Genomic DNA, 14,655 nt, shown 5'->3' on the forward strand with positions numbered 1-14,655 from the left:
GCTCAGCTGATGTCCATGAGAGGCGAAGGACGGCCACAATCTCCAGCCAGCCGACATATAGCAGGTTGTTTATTGCTTGTTTGTTATTTTTCATTGATTTTTGAACACGGCGGGACGCCTTTTCAAGGCTAAAATGAAATCAATGGGTTTTAAAGGTCAAAAGTGTCACTGACCACATCCTCCTGCACGAGCGAGACATGAAAGACTCCATCTATCGTGTCGCTCAGACATCCCGACTCTACTTCGCTCCAGTGACGGTCGGATCGTGACTCACCTCCCTTTTTAAAGATACACTGCACATCCAATTAGTGCTGCTGAGCCCAAAACCCAAAAATCATGAACGACAAATTGTGTCAAAGACCCACGTGATCTGCAGTCCAACACGTCAGGTTAATCCACCGAGCAAAAAATTGACAAAGCTATACAGAAATATATAGCACTTTCCAGCACGAGTAGTTTCCCAGAGGAAGGGTTCAGAACTTCTTCAAAATGGATCCAGGTGGAAGGGGACCTGTGTCTGCCTTGTCTAGTCAGATTCAGACTTAACATCAATAAACCAGTCCGAAGGTTCACCTGTTCAGAAAGCTTTTGATATGACTCCTGTAACTCTTTCCAGAATATCACAATGATCAGAATTTCTCACCAACCTTTAACATATTCTGTCAGAAACCTTTTGGCTCGTTGTTGCCGTGTGTACTTTTTGTCAACATTCATTGGTCCTCTGGTTTTCCAGCCGTTTCCATCAGCTTGCAGGATGTGTTCAGAAATACGCGTGTAAGAAATGCAGAGCAAATCTAGCCTTTGGGCATAGACTGGGCCTTTGTAATGGTTGTGTTTTGTCAGTGATCAGCAAGTCAGAGCAAATGATTCTTCTGCTGGTGCAAGAATTTACAGAACCCTCTTTCCCGATTTTTCCAGCTGTGCTAAAATTGTCCCAGAGAAGAGGAACAGCAGGTGAATGTCATAGCTGCAGACTTTTTGGGGGGTGTTTTTTGTGCCGCCCTGTCAGCCTATTAAAAAAGGAAAAGGGGTTAAAAAAATATATATAAAAAAAAGTTAAAAAAGCCCTCTGTCAAGATTCATAATGCATGATGTTTCATATGGGTCTATTGTAGCTGGAAAAGACTAAAAGATGCAAAGTGCAGCAATCAATAATGCAGGTGAAATATTGGTATGCAGACAAGATGTGACAGCACCGGCGGGCCAACTGGGGCTTTTATTCCTGGCCTGTGCCTGGACTGCAGAAAATAGACCTTTCAAGAACAACATTTCCCCCCAAACTAGACACAAGATCCAGAGTTATCAGCCATCTCCCGGCTGAATGCTGCTGAAAGGTAACTGGAAGGCTGTTTATTTTTAACAATATCGATCGCGTAACTGTCCATTTGGTAACTTGTGGAAGCCTGGCTTGCACAGCTTGAGTGTGGGAATTGATTTCTCCATTATCTGACCTTTAGAAACTTGAGGGGGGGGAAAGAAAAAAAAACAACAACCTTGGCGCTATAATGTGTCGCAACGTAAAAAAAATAAATCTGTTCTGCTGCTGGAACATGAAAGAGAATTGTTATTTACACAGCTTGATTTTATAAGGAAAAATACCTGTAAAAGGGGCATTCGTGTTTTTCATTTTCCATCACTGCAGAATGTCAGGGGCTCCTATTCCAGGTTTCTTTATAATGGCAGGTCCAACTGTGTTTGGCTCGGCCACTTTCGGCCAGGTTGTACACCTCAGGACAGAATGTCACATGTTTGCGAGCCAGACATGTCACAGTATGGCCCGGCGAGGAGAACAGAAGAGCGAGCGGCTTAGGCCAATCCCTGGGATCTTGACATGCGGCGACACCTGTTCTGTCTCGGCCGCCTTCTATAACGAGCCTTCTGCAAGAACAGGCTTCACACACTGTCGGAATCTCCCTTGAACTCGTGCGCTTCATCTGCCAAAGAGGAAGAGATTCTGCTTTTTATCCATCGAAGACATAACAGAAACAACACATGACGACAGTCCTTTCTAAAACAAAGAGGGAGCTTTAGGATCTCTGATGTGGTAACTGTCACTCATTTGAAGAGTCACACGCGTCACTTGCAATTCTGATGATGCTGGACGCCAGAATCTGTTAGTGAGTCCCTGCAGATATGACGAACAGTTGCGTGTAATCTTTGGACGGAGAACGTTATTGGTATTGACAAGGACAGCATTTGTTTGGAGACGCTGAGAACCCGCTTGTCACTCAATAGACAGCAGGAACGTTCAGTGGATCTGGTTTGTTGCGAGTGCGCCCAATTGAATCCAGGAGGGTTTCATAAATTAAAACGTATGAGCAGATTGGATTCAAAATTCAAGAACTTTATATGTCACATGCTCACGAAATGCGAAAGTGACAATGTTTATGAGAGACTGTACAAATAGCAAAAACAACATTCACATTTGATGACAAATACGTCATATGGGCAGTTGTTTGCCGACAACATGCAAATGCGTTGTCATCATCCTCCAAATATGTAGCTGTTCCAACAAAGCTTTGGTTTCCTTGGATACTGTACAAAGCAGGCTGCTCCACTGGAGTGCAGAATTAAAAGGAGAGACAGTGGCATGGCTTGACATGACAATGGGAAGGATATGGGACCTTAAAAGCGATTTATGGCACTGCGGAGAAAAATATATAATTTGCAGTGTATCTGGAGGGCACTTCTGAGAGAAGGACGAGTCTAAAGGCTCGATGTGCAGAGTTAACTTCAGTACTTGAGACTCTCTTAAAACGTAGCGTCCTCAGCACTTAGCAGACATTTGAAACGGTGCTTGACTTAAAACATCTTTAATTAATCAGGAATTAACTTTTCCCTCGTACACAAATAAATAAATAAAATCCAGCAATTTTCTCTTTTTTGCAGGTCTTGCAGTCTTGGAGCCGCTCCTCCAGGTTTCAGTGATTTTGGTTCTCCGCTGTTGAATATATGAACGTGGGCTGAACATTAAAAAAAAAAAAAAAAAAAGCAGGACGCAGCTTTTTCCCCATCCCCTTAGGAAAAGAAAATTACTTGCGAGCATAAAGAGAATGCGTCAGTAGCATGGCACGCTGCCTATTCTGTTATAATTACAAGCAAAGGCAGCTCTGAATGGGCTTCTTAATGACCAAACAAATTGTTGCATATTTCAAACCCATCTGGATAATTTTCTTAGGGGAACTGTAATTGCTGTTCAGAAATGGCTCATACTATCTTTGTTGCGGAGAGTGTAGGCGCGCATATGCGCACATAAACACATTAACAGCAGCCAAATGAAGCACTGACGTTGCCACAATATGGACTGCCGTGCTGGCAGGCTGCATGTAAAGTAAGTGCATATGTGCAGTGAGGGCGTGGATCAAGATATCAGAAGTCAGTCGGTTGACATACATACAGTTCAGTTCTAGGAGCAGCTTGAAAGGAAAATGTAAATGTTCATCTTTTTTTCCCTCGTTCAACAGCGGCTTTGATGCTTTTCCAGTCCTCCTACTCCCATCTTGATGGGCTGAGCCAGCGCTTGGAGTCCAAAAGTTGGTATTTGCTTCCATCCTCTGGTCATCTGGGGGAACAACATGCATGCAGGGTTTTCAATGAAATCCATCTCCAAATTCCTCAGTCTTTTTAGGCTTAGCAACTGTTCTTGGATGATGAAATGCCCAGTATGGAGACTGTATGGTAAAAGACATATAGGCCAAACACTGTCCATCCTTATTTTCCCCTGGCTTCCCCTCAAATTATGCCACATTCCTTGCAAAGCGTTCTGCGTTTCTATCCTGTTGGTGAACTCCTCAGAAATGACAACAGTCCATCCGTTATTTCTTCTTCCCCCTCCACTTTCCACAAAGTGTGTACTATGTGTACACAGTCCAAAAATAACCACTGGGTGACATCACTAGGGACACTGATAATCTCTTCCAGGTTCCCTCCTTTCTCCAACACCTGCCTTTTTTGCACTCATCCAAACATATGGAACGTCCAATCAAGCTTCAGTTGGCAGCTGGCTAGAAACAGAGGTCTTGTTACGATGAGCTGTTGCAGACATTCGTGGATGACTTCGTTTGAAATCCATTACTGCCACCAGAGGGCAGCAGAGACCTGTGAGTGTGTGTCAAGAAACGGGGCGTTGAATTCTTTCCAGTTTCTAATGGTTCCAGCATGTAGAACCATCTACCATGTCATCACAGTCTTCCCCCAACTTCTGAGCTGGACTTTGGCAATCCTTAACATAGACGTAGATTCATTTATTTAGAGACAGTCTACCGTGTTTCCAAAAGTTCTCAATTTCGTCCCTGGGTGAGCGATCCTGCACAATTTTTCTTTTTCAAAATTAGTGCCAATTACGAAGTCTCTGTGTGCACCTGGCTGCCAAGTAACCTGCACCCTCTCTCAATTCACACTCCATTCGAGAGAATAATCCAGTTAGTGATGAAGCGCTGCCCACAACACATAAGGTGGTAAAAAAATTACTGTCACCGTTTGCCTTTCAGGGTTGAAGTTATCAGGGTTAATACGGGAACGACGGGCTGCCACATCCATAAGGCTGTCCTTGGTTCCACAGGCAGAAATGAGTGTTAACCACGTGTGACCGTGAGCATGTGTCAGCTTCCATTTGTGGTCATTGTGTGTAGTGGAGTTGTGTTGAGAAACCAGTTACACTTCTGCAATCCTTCAGCGATGATTTGACTGACTGCAAACCAAAATCCATCTCATCAAACTGTTGAACAAATTCCTGAACAGATTAAATTGGTTCCTATATAGATGTGTGTGTATATAGGACATAATGTATATTTGTAGATGTTTCTCCTTTTCCTCTCAGTTTAGTTACCAGTGTCAGCACTGGAGGATTACAAAGTCTTCACTCCCTGGCAGCTTCATCTCGCCACCTAAAGTGTGTTCCAGAGGTCAACGCCCAATCCCATCCCCTATTTTCCGTGATCGTTAAGCACCGTTCTGCTAAGCGTGTCCAAATAGGGTAATTCTGTGTTCAATTAAGCACGGCAGACACAGGACATTCAACACAATGTCAATGAGATGCCGGCCAGAGTGAGCTATCAAGTTGATCGACAGTCACAGAGAGGTGGATATAATAGGCAGCCACCAAGCGCACGGTCCATCCCCGGATCCTGCACCACCCAAGGCCGTCCGCACAATTGAATTACACCGGCGTCTTGCTAAGTCGCAGCTGATAGGGCCTCCTGCATCACAAAGAGCCAGCTCACAGAGAGCACCGGCTGTGTTGGGTAATTGTGGGGTTGTCTGTGGCGACCGCAGTGCCACATTCCTCCCAGCAGCCCCACCGCCGTGAAGCCAATAGCAGGAGACATGGCGGGCCACACAAAGCACTGCAGTTGTCCTGAGGCATGTGGCCAGTGGAGAGAGAGATGCAGAAAGAGAGAGGGAGGGAAGGAAGTCGAGAGGGGAATTAGAGCGATCGGGTGACTCCACTATGCACAGCCGGCCAAATATCCCTGGGCCACGAGCCAAAGTGGCTGGTCACATGGATGGCACGCCAACAGTCAGAATGCCATCCGGCCAGGTTGCATGGCCAGATAAAAAGCTCAGCGTGTAGCCTGTAGCTCAGCAGACATCCTAAAGATACATTGGAGCTCCTCTCTTCTGCTGCTAACCATCATTGTCCAGCAGCAGTGCAAGCAAGCTGCAAAAAAGAAAGAAAGAAAGAAAGGAAAAATAGAAAGAAAAACAGAACATTCTTCTCAACTGCCCAGGTGTGAAGACAAGTTTCCAGGGAACCAAAGCTTGGCAACAAAGTTGTAGCCTGAAGACTTTTTCCCTTTTTTCCTTTTCTTGCTGTAGTTACTTTTTTGGTCTTTTTTTGAAAACAATGTTCCTCGCATGCATCCTCTGTCTCTCAAAAAAGTGGAGAAGATGAGGAAAATACCTGAATGCTGGCTGATGAATAAGGAAAACAGTAGCGGTTAGCACGTGGGCAAAGTTTAGTTTGAAATGTGAAAATGGTTTCATTGCTAACCAACAATCGGCCCTGAAATCCTCCTTGTTAATTGTGGACCATCCTTCAGGTTTGCAAAAATACCAACTTCATCTCACATACAGTATAACCATGAATTAGGTTTTCTTTGTGAATATGACATGACTTTAAGTCACTACTTTCTCTTATCGATGCTCAGTTTGTGGATCACAATCTGTCTCCAGAATCTGTTGCCCTTTGAGTGTAGCAAATGCAGCCTTCCAGGAATCATTTGGTCCGAGGAGTGAGAGATCATCGATCCAGCTAACGACTAGCTCTTGACAGCAGCTCCTTCTAATAAAATAATCTTTACCCTTCTCCACATTTAAAAATATAGATTCCCCCTCTCCAAAAAGATGCACTTTGCGTCTCTTCCTCGTGTCTTCAGGAGAAGCCAAGACAACAGACTTATATTCAAGGCACTGCGGCTGTTTACCAGACTAAAAATAGATGCACGAGATGTGACGTGTCCAGAGAATCCACACATTTTATTGCTGAGGGGCGTCTGTGATGGCCATTATAGAGAAACATGAGGTCCATCACTCACACTGCCACTAAAAAATAAAAAAAGATCTGTACAAAGCTTGGCGTGACGTTAAGTCATCTGGGCAGATTTTAACCTTCGCGTGGTTTGTACACAGGTTGGGTGAAGGTCGCCAACGATAAAGGACATTTGTCTGTTGTTTCACTCTCCGGCTTCTCTGCTGATGACGGGTGCCAGCTTGGCTGGGCCCGGTCAATGCAACTCATATCTTTCATATTTACACCCATAGCCCATCTCTGTTTCGCCCCTAAGAGGCTGCGTTGCATTATTGATGCTGCCGGGACAATATATTGAATGGTGCTTCGACACTCCAGTAGGGTGAGTGGTCGATTCCACAGGGCTTACTGCACTGATTCACATCAACCAGGCAAGGATAATCAAAAAAAAAAGAAAAAGGAAATAAATGAGGTATTTAGTCATACACTGTAGCATTTACAATGAAAGGTATTTTTCAATATATCAGCTTCACAAGTGGTGCCCTGCACTCCTTTCACATCCATGGCCTGTGTTGTCTCATTGTCCTTTGCCATGTTTAACATTACAGAGCCATGAATTTTTAATGGCCGACATTGTAACAGTTGGGTTCGGGTACCGGCCCCAGTGCGCTATCTTTAGCACTCAGCCCAGCCAGGGAGGCGGAGAGGCCGCAGTGGGAAGAAATATGACCTTAAGGTGTCACAGCCAAAGGCCTCGCCTGGCTCAGCTCCTGTCAATATCACGTTCAGATCAGCACTTTTCTTTTTGAAAATAAATAAATAAATGAGAAAATACGGCACGGCACCCCGTGTAGGAAATCACTGCAGCAGGAAGGACGATCGCCATCCCAGACGAGACACTATGAGGCGAGTAAATCCACGGAGTACCGCAGAAAGAAGTGGCGGAAATGATTTGGAAGTGTTTTGGATTTGTAAGAAACAGGAAACTTGCATGCTGCCAGACAGAAACATATCTACCAATTAAGATGCGACAAAGCAAACAATATAGTCACGTGATGGCTGCTGATGGTTTATAGCTCCCTCTGGTGTCCACACAGCGTAATAATGACAAACAACAAATTTGATTTGTTAAGACACCATACCAAAAAACGATTCCTTGACATATTCACACATTGTTTTCCACATGAGCCTAGTTTTAGTACACGTACATTCCCAGGGAGAGTTTTGCTTCCAGTTTGGATTCTCTTCCAGCCATCAACACTAACGTAACTCATCTCCTCTCCCCTCTACACCAAGATAGAAACCAAGCTACTGTCTCCTTCAAGAGGTTGGACATTTAAGGCTTGGGGTGTCACCTGTGTTTAAGATTTATTCCAAGCCTGATATAACAGGTTGTGAAGCCAATAACTCAGGTGATGCAGCCTGGCGTGTGCTATACATCATGTCACGCTTATCTCTGACCACATTAAGTTGCTGCTGAGATATTACGCACAGCCCCGTCTTAGAGGTGTACCTTTGAAGCTTCACCTTGGTTAAGTTTGCAGCTTATGTCGCCTTAATGCGCACGCTATCTCCTTTAAGTAATCGCTGCCCGTTCACTTTAATATTGCTGGGAGGATGAGATGTTTCCACGCGAGCCCAGTGAATTCATCTGAGCAGACACATACACATTGACTGATAATGGATGTTAATGTCCTGCCCGCTGCTCTCAGGGTTTTCCTGTGCTGCAGTCAATTTAAAAAGCATTTTGACCTTGAGCTTGTCTGAGCGGCAGGGAGGAATACACACTCGATCAAACAAGAAAATGGACAGAAGACTGCTTTTTAATGAGGATATTCTGGAGAGCAAAAAAAAAAAAAAAACTTGGCCAAATCTTGCTACTACCACAAAAGTTGGGAGGGCAGCAACCACAGGTCTTCTCTGAAGCATATACGATTCAGCACCACTGCGTTACTCCAGGGAAGGTTGCTCTGGTAATTAAATGTGTCTGGATGCAATCGCAAAAACAATGGAGAGAGAGTCAAGAAAACAAAAGGTTTCACCTATAATCTATGCAAATGAACACTTTGGCCCCACTGGAATGCAGTTTTCCACGCAGGTGTGCTATTAGAGATGGAGCTGCAGTGCAGAACAACAATGTGAGGGAAAAGCCCTGCAGCAGTGCCTCCTGCACCATCACAAACACCCGCAATGTATTAAAACAAATCCCATCTGCTTGTGTTAGCACTACCTTTGCTGCAGCTGTTGTGATTCCTCATAATCCCCAAAGAACATAAAGCCACCTTGCTAATGCTTCCACAACTGTCAGTAGTGTTTCATCAACACAGAAGCTTTTTTTTAGTACTTATCACCTTTCTTTCATTTGCTTATTTTTTTTTCCCTTTTTATTTACAACAAATGGTATCGCAAATGCTTTTTATAGTCAGCCTCGCGGCACCACCGATTCTTTTCTTGCTTTTTTTTCTAAATCCTAGTAAAGTTAGCAAATGTGTTTTCCTTGCAGCTGTGTTTGGGGGGGGGAGGATGCATAATATTTATTGTGCCGTTTTTGGCCACTGATGTTGAGAAAACTTGTTATAAAATTTTGCTGACATGCATGCAATAAAATTGTAATGAAGATGTGAAAGGCTATTGAAAGAAAATAATAATAATAACAATATTAATAATGATAATAATGATAATACATTTTATTTGTTAGGGCACCTTTCACGACACTCAAGGTTGTCCAAAAAAAAAAAAAAAAAAAAATCTGTTAACAATGGGAGCGTTGACTTGTGTTCAAGCTCAAACCAGGTTTTAGTTTGAAATTGTACACATGGATACACATGTCGCAAAAAGTAGATCTCTGCAACAGGAAACTGCTTTCGGGAAACGCAACGGTTAATCAACATTTGCCAAGGAGACGGAAGTCCACGATGCACATATGTTATCAGTACCCATCAGGTGACGCTCAATCCTGGCTCACTTACCCACCAGCCGAGGTTACTGAACTCTGACCGCCATTTCTCCTATCTCTCGTGCTTGGGATATTGCCTCACCTGCCATCCAGCTAAAATAGCTTTCTTAAGGAAGCTGCGCCAGTTCGTGTTGGACACTGAATAATTTAATGGTGGTGAATCCCAGCAGAGCTAATCTCCGATAAACTCACTCCCACATACTGCCCTGTCAGGTGTGACACATTCCAGGCGGGCGTCAGATATGAGATTGTGCACTGGATTTCCCCCCGCATCAGGACCCCAGAGTAGCGTGAGACAAGGTGTAACATTTCTCATGTGCAATGCGATCCCCACCACTGATTGAGCCTCGCCAAGTGTTCAACTCCTATTTACGATGCACTTCCTTGATTCAACAAGCAGCACGATCCCAGAGCGCGGGCAGAATTGGACAATCAGTAATGGCATTTGATGGCATTAAGGGTGGAGATGAAAGGAAGGACACTCCAGTTATCAGCAGGATAATGGGGCTGCTGCCTTGCACTTTGTGCCCAATGAAATGGGACTCGGTTAATTATCCTCGCCATTAATTAGTCTGGCCCATCAAGGAGGAAAGTGCCGCTCTCCACTGACATCCCTGTGTGTAAAACTGGCTCAGAGCACTCCAGTGTTGGTTTTTGTTTATTCTTGTTTCTGTGTTTTGGTTGATATGCACTTCACAACTAATTCCAATGAGCAGTTATGGTGGAAAATAACAAAGACATCACTGTTTTATCCCAATAAAACTTAACCCTATTAAACTTTAGATAAGAAAGAACAAATTCTGAACTTTTTTTTTTTTTTTTTAAGGCATCAAAATGTCCAAGCCAAGTCGTAAACATTGCAAGCGGTGACACCATGTCTGTGTTGGATTCAGAAGAACCACACTAGGGATTCACGAGCGTGTTCCTGGGTAATATCATCTCACCGACAGAGTCATTTATCAATTACTTCCAGCAGCCTGTACGACGCTTTAAGTATCACAGGGTTCCGTGTTGTGCAAGCGATACGATTAATCTCATTCCCCAGCTCGTAAAACGCTGACACTTTCTAAATGTGTCTGTCTGTCTGTCGGCGTTTGACAACCTTGGAGCCAAAGCCGCGACGCACCACACACCGTATATCTGAAAGGGTGAAGATGATAAGCTCGTAATGAATCATTACTTTTAGCTGACTTTGGCAACCGTTTTCCCGTTACTTCCTGTTATTTATATGTCTATATTCCTGCTCGTCTGCAAGCAGTTTATTGTTCGGATCCTTCTGATGACTCAGTAAGAAGATACACAAACACAAATTACTTCTGTGAACCTCTGAGCCTCAGCAGAGGCACTCCATGAGCGGAACCACCAGAGTCTTCATGTGTTTTGCACTTTTCTCTTCAACTTCTTATTTCAAAGACACACCAGCAACTCTAATGAAACTGACTGACACCGAGGTCTAACGTTGTCATGTAATCATCAACATGGGCCATGCTTTTAACATGTGAGTCACAGATGCACAGACTGTCTTGTCACAATAAGCAACTGCTTTAAACACTTCTAACAGGTTGACACAGAATGTGCTTCAATTAAGAAAAAGACATTTAGGCCTGTCAGAACAGCTGCAGGGGGGAACATGATTTCCCTGCATAATTGACCAACGAGTGGAAAGGTTTAATCTTGCAAGGCAGCTAAATTGCAAGAGAGAGAGAGATCCACACTGAAAGGGCATTGCAGTCAGCGGATGGAGAAATAATGTGGGGAACTAGATATTCATAACACACTCCGCTGACTTCTGGGTTCTTTTTGTACTTGTACTTTTATTTTGAAATCTAGAAATCCTGTTCTTGAGAGAGACATAGGCTGTATTCACAGCTCTAAGGCACAAGAGGGCGAACTTGGGTCATTGCGACTGTTTTTTTTGTTTTTATTATTATTTTATTTTTTAACGGTAAACTCAAGCGGTCTGCTGTTATTTGCGGTTAATGCATGCCGCTGAGGTGGAGAGCCGCCAAAGTGTCTCTGGACGCCACACCCAGGAAATTAAAAGCCGTTGGTCGGCTCTTTCCCTCGTCAGAGAAATGGAGAATTCAATCTTGGCAAATTAGAGGTTCTGCAACGCATGCAAGCACAATATTTAGCCATTAAAACAGTAAGAAGATGTTTAGATGATGAAAAGCTAATATCAACCTTAGCTGACAGCTGGACTTACAAGACTAACTACTGATTGCTAGCACCACCAACTGATAAGACAACAGTTCAATGACAATTACAATACAACCGAACGCACAGGATGTGGTTAGTTTTTATCAAAACAATTCCACACATACTGTATCAAAATGTGCAGTGGCAAATGGTAAAAACTGTAAAAATAAATAAATAAATAAATAAATAAATAAAAGAAGATGTTATTACTATGAGAAGACAAGTCTCATGCCAGTGCATTTAAACTAAAAAAAATTAGATAAAAAGGTTTTCTTCAGATGAACCATTACCGTAACAGTATGTTAAATTTCTGCCAAGTGACTTGTCAGCATAATGCAAATTGTGCATATTCCTCCACATTAGGGCTCATAGTTGTAAAAGAGAGATAATGTTCTTTGAGTAGTGCCCATGTGATGGACAGATACAGCAATTAAAGTAATGAAAGGCTCTTAGAGGACTCCAGCTCCTCCATCCTGAACCCACTGACGTAAAGATATGAAGTCTCCAGAGGACTGCCAACCATGGAAGAATCATTCATTTTTATTAGCAGCTAACAAATGGGGCCACTAAAAGGGGTACGCTTCGAAGACTCCCTTTATGTCTTTATTTTATAACACACACGGCGCTGGAACACCGATACACAGCCTAATGAAGAAATAGATTCTGGTGAAACAAGATATTAGCATCGGAGTTTATTGAATTTGTAAGTTTGCAGCACTAAATAGAGAAATAATTAACGCCCTCACATGATCTTCTTTTTTGAAGCATTTAATTGAAGCGCAGAAGCCGCCAGGTTTACACTGAAGTGTGCCCCAAGAAACGTCATTGACTGTATTGTTTGTTTGTTTGTTTTTTTAAATCTGTTCTGCTACAATCAATTCTGCAATCCGCAGGTCACGTTAATTTGGCTGCGCGACAGAATCATTTTATTACTGGGGAAGACGGGCACGGCTACAGGCAATGAAAATGGAGACAGATTTAAGATTACCCACTATACGTCAAGTTTATTATCCGCTTGCTTACTTTGAACAAAATGGCTCAAAGGCTATAACAAATTTCACCCATGACCGCATTCCAGTAGACGTACGGCACTACAGACAATTTACGTCTGAAGCCCACAGTAATGTTTACTTTGGACGGAGAGGATGCGCCCAATGTACACAAAAAGAAATTAATTGGTCCTCGTAATTAAACATGAGAGCTTGGGTAAAGTGCAGAGTTAGGGAGTGTTTATGCACTGCTGCTGTCAACAAATTCCATTGTGAGGTTAAGCATCATCACGCCACATGAAATAATCAAAGTAATAGTCTTGGTTAAAGGATAATATAAATGCAAAATAAACAGACCTGCAAAAAGGAGGAGTTAGCAGTTTCAAATGCCCAAAACAGAAAAAAAAAAGACATCTCCTAACTATGAGTGACAAATGAGCATTCATTGTTTGAGAGCCCAGCATAACCATTATGATAATTAATTAGCCCTTTACGTGAAGGTGATCTGGGCTCGCTGGCATCCAAGTTGATTAGCCGCCCTAATTTCTTCCATGGGGAGTGCACTTATGTCAGGCGACGTGACTTGATCATCAATATAATCCAATCAAAGCAGAAGTAAAAATATAGACACACATACACACAGAGTCACAAACATCAACCTGATTGCCGGCTTTGATCGTCTTTGCGTTGACTTTGAAACATGACCGAGGAGATAAAGGCACGTAATCACAGTTAACAGAGCAACGTATTAAAAAACGTGGTGTCTTTCACTTGGGAAAGGATCATCATTCCAAGGCTCTTTCAGCTTCAACAATCAGCCTGTGCCTTTCCTTGATTTTAGCTCGTTGCTATGCGTCTGAAAGGTGGAGAGGTTTGTGTGGAGGCAATTGTCACAACTGACCTCTATCTAGCAAACAGATCAGTTGTTAACACCGCAAGGTTGCCCCGATCTGCTACCAGTGATGCACCAAGGAGGTGGATGAGTGTAGCGTCTCATTGTCTGCAGCCAACGGTCTCAGGATGGGACATCTGCATGCCATCCATCGAGTCTGCGGAGCTCAACGGCATTCCATTGATGCTTCTGCTGCAAGCCAGGAAACCACCATGAAAAATCAGAATCACAACAGCTTCCATCACCACACACACACTAACACACAGAGCACCTTACAGTTACTTTTTAATCAGATGCAGTATACATTTATACATTAAGAATTACGTAACATATATAAACATTTGAATGTGTCCAATCAATCGCATTTGAAACTCTTTTCAAAGTGTCGACCTCATTCGTATTTTTTTATTTTTTGTATTTATTTTAAGTTTTTAAACAAGTACATCCTGTAAGGCAGGGGTCAGCAACCTCATTCATTCATCATTCATCTTCTATACCGACTTATTCCTATTCAGGGTCACGGGGGTCTGCTGGAGCCTATCCCAGCTGTCATTGGGCGAAGGCAGGGTGACACCCTGGACAAGTCGCCAGTTCATCGCAGGGCCACGGGTCAGCAACCTTTACCACTCAAAGAGCCATTTGGACCCGTTTCCCAAGGAAAAGAACACACTGGGAGCCACAAAACCTTTTTTGAGATTTAAAATTAAACAATATGCTGCATGTAACTTTTTATCATTATTATTATTATTATTGCCTTTAAGCTATATATAAACCAGGGGTCGGCAACATTAACTATCAAAGAAGCCACCATGCCCCAATTGCCATCAAATAACATACTGCCTATTTAAGAAGGTGACGGAGCCCTGAGGCTAAGGTGATTTTTGCAACTGTATCTTTCTTGGCGTGAGTTCGAGGAGAAAGCCAATGCTCATGACAGCAATAAAAATATAAAATATTCCGTTGGCAGTTAAACATCCGGTGATTTTTTTTTTATTATTATTTATTCCCCCCCCCCCCCCCGTTTGCACCAACGTTCCAATATCTGACGGTCTAGGTCGTTTTTGCGCCTGCATATGTTTGGGGCAAAAACCTTTGTGGATACGCTGCAAAAATGGCGGCGATAGTAAGCAAGTAATTCGAAGCAGAAATT

The sequence above is a fragment of the Nelusetta ayraudi genome, unplaced genomic scaffold (genome assembly GCF_046127955.1).
Source record: "Nelusetta ayraudi isolate G7.1 ecotype Tasmania unplaced genomic scaffold, CSIRO-AGI_Nayr_v1 ptg000101l, whole genome shotgun sequence".
NCBI lineage: Eukaryota > Metazoa > Chordata > Actinopteri > Tetraodontiformes > Monacanthidae > Nelusetta > Nelusetta ayraudi.